Raw genomic sequence first — 2,909 nt, 5'->3', positions numbered from 1 at the left:
GCTAGCACTGTACCACTTGAGCCACACCACCACTTCCAGCTTTTTCTGTTTATGGGGTACCGAGGAATGGAACCCAGAGCTTCATGCGTTCTAGGCAAGCACTCTACCACTAAGACACATTCCCAGCCTTTCTGTCTCTTTTTCTGGTTTATGGGCCAAATCTCTACTTTCAGCTTTTTGATGGTTAATTGGAAATAAGAGTCTCATGGACTCGCCTGTCCTGGATGGCTTCTTACTACAATCCTCAGATCTCAGCTTCCTGAGAAGCTAGGATTATAGGTGTGAGCCATAGATGATTGGCCATACTTCTTAAATTAATTGTGATAAATTAAAAATCAACGGGTGGTACTCTAATGCCGTTTGAAAGCAATGGTCTAAAACACTCTATCAGTCTTATTATTATTGCTTAATTTTATTCCAAATGTACAAATACTGAAATGTAACCACTTTCATGTTCCATTAACTTTTCCTTTGTGGTTTTCTTTTGTAGTTGCTGTCTTCCCCTTTTCTCTATCCCCTATGTGCTAACACTCACCTCTCCAGGGTCACACTTGATTCGTACTGTCTTCTTTCATATTTTATGGAGAAAAGTGTTGCATTGGTCAAAATAGTAAAGAACTATTCTTCCTGAATTTTAATGAGACTGTTGTTAAAGTTTACCAATAAATATGATATTATCTCTTTAGGAGGAAAGGGACACTTATCTTAATCATATTCCAAAGGTACCTTTCTACTATTTTTTAAATGAAAAATAGAATAATATTTTGGACTTTACTAAAAGTACTCTTAGAACATAGTGGCTTTTGTTTGTTTGTTTTTTTGGTCATGTTTTTTGGGCTTGAACTCTGGGCCTGGGTGCTGTCCCTGTGCTCTTCAACTCAAGGCAAGTGCTCTACCACTTGAGCCACGGTGCAACTTCTGGTTTTCTGGTAGTTAATTGGAGATAAGAGTCTCAGGGATTGTCCTGCCTGGGCTGGCTTTGAACAGCGATCTTCAGATCTTAGCCTTTTGAGTTGCTAGGATTACAGGTGTGAGCCACCAGTGCCCAGCATGACCATAATTTTTTTTTAAACCCCAAACACAAAACTTTATTTTTTAAGTAGTACAAAGGGGTTTCAGTCAGATTATGAGACAGAGTGTCTTGATCAATGCCACCCTTTTCCATCCTTCCCCCCAAATTATGTGGTTCCATTTTTATCTATGCATAGTGAATATAATGACTGTATTTGCCCTCCCTTCTCTCTATTCCTCTGCCCCCCATTTGCTGTTCCCTCTCCCCCCAACACCTCTCTCATTTGTTAAACTGTACCTTAGTTGTTTAGAGGAGTTACACCATTGGATTCCTCCCCTGATTAGACCATCCTCTAGTCAATTTTGTGTGTATCTACATATGACCCTCTGTTTTTATATATGTTTAAAATTTAGATGTGTCTTCTACATACAAGAGAAAATATGCACTTTTTGTCTTTCTGAGCTTGGCTTACTTTACTTAACATGAATTTTTTCTCCTGCTAGGTCACATCCTGGGCCATCTCTGATCATGTTTTTATCTTTTTTGTTTTTCCAGTGTTTCATTGTAACAAATTATATAATTAGATTTACAAACAATGGTCCATCTTTGTTTTCCTGGATTAAATGCCACACTGTCAATCATGGTATACTAATCTTTAATATTCTGCTGGGTTCTGCTTGCCAATAATTTCCTTGAGACTTTTATCCTGGAATCTATGGAACGGATTTTCTCATAGTGTGTGTGTGTGTGTGTGTGTGTGTGTGTGTGTGTGTGTGTGTGTGTGTGTGTGTGTGTGTGTGTGTGTGTGTGTGTGTGTGTGTGGCCTTATGTTATACAAGTTCTATAAAAACAAAATTAGAAACGTGACACATTTTATGTTCTCATAATAGATTTGGAGTAAATTATCTTTTAACTAATGAGCAAAATTCTTCTGTGCAGCTGTCTAGCCCTGGTGTGTAGGGGTATGCTGGAGGTGGTGTTCTTTGACAGCTTTGTTTTTACATGAGTCATTTTAGTTATTATTCCCCTATAGAAAAGGATCTGTGCTTTCGAGTTTATTTACGTACTCCTCGATGACTCCCTTAATTTCCTCATCATTATTCATTTTCTAATTCTCATTTACTTTGTGCATTTGTGCTCTACTTCCTGTTAGTAGCTTAGGTAGAATAGCTTTTATTGAAGAAAAAAATTAAGTCCATTATTACATTTCCTACTTGTTAATTTTTCCTATTATTTCAATGTGTTTCTTTTGTTTTCTCTAGTTTTTGCTCTATATTTTTATTTGAAATATCTGAAATTGGATGACTAGTCTATTTTTATTCTATAATTAGCCTTTATAAGTATTTAACATTATGATATTTCTTCTGAACCTTTAGCTATAAATCATATAGACATAGATATAAAATTCACTGTGTAATAATTAGTTTTGGGTATGGCACAATTTTATCAGTAGAAATTTTTAGGCCAAATAGGTACTTTATAAAGAAAAAAATTGAGATTATATTTTTTGTTTGGTTTGTATTTCTGTGGTTAATTTATTTTAAAGTTGTTAAGCTTTTGTGAAGTTTCTAGTTAGTAATATATAATCTCAACACCTATGACTCACACTTATAATCTTAACCACTCAGGAGGCTGAGAACAGTAGGCATGAGTACTCAGGGTCATGGTTAAAGCCAACTGTGATATAAAAATTCACAAGTTTCTATCTCTAATTAACCAGCTAAAGGCTGGCCTGGAGGCATGATTCAAGTGATAGAGTGTAAGATATGAGCAAGAAAACCAAACAAGTGTTACACCTTAATTCAAACTCATGAATACACACAAACATACACACACACATATATTTCATATATATTATATAATATTTGTGTCTGAACAATATATAATATAAATATGA

This window comes from Dipodomys merriami, unplaced genomic scaffold, assembly GCF_024711535.1.
Source record: "Dipodomys merriami isolate MVZ:Mamm:240054 unplaced genomic scaffold, mDipMer1.0.p SCAF_21, whole genome shotgun sequence".
In the NCBI taxonomy this organism is placed as follows: Eukaryota; Metazoa; Chordata; class Mammalia; order Rodentia; family Heteromyidae; genus Dipodomys; species Dipodomys merriami.
This window is presented reverse-complemented; position numbering follows the sequence as displayed.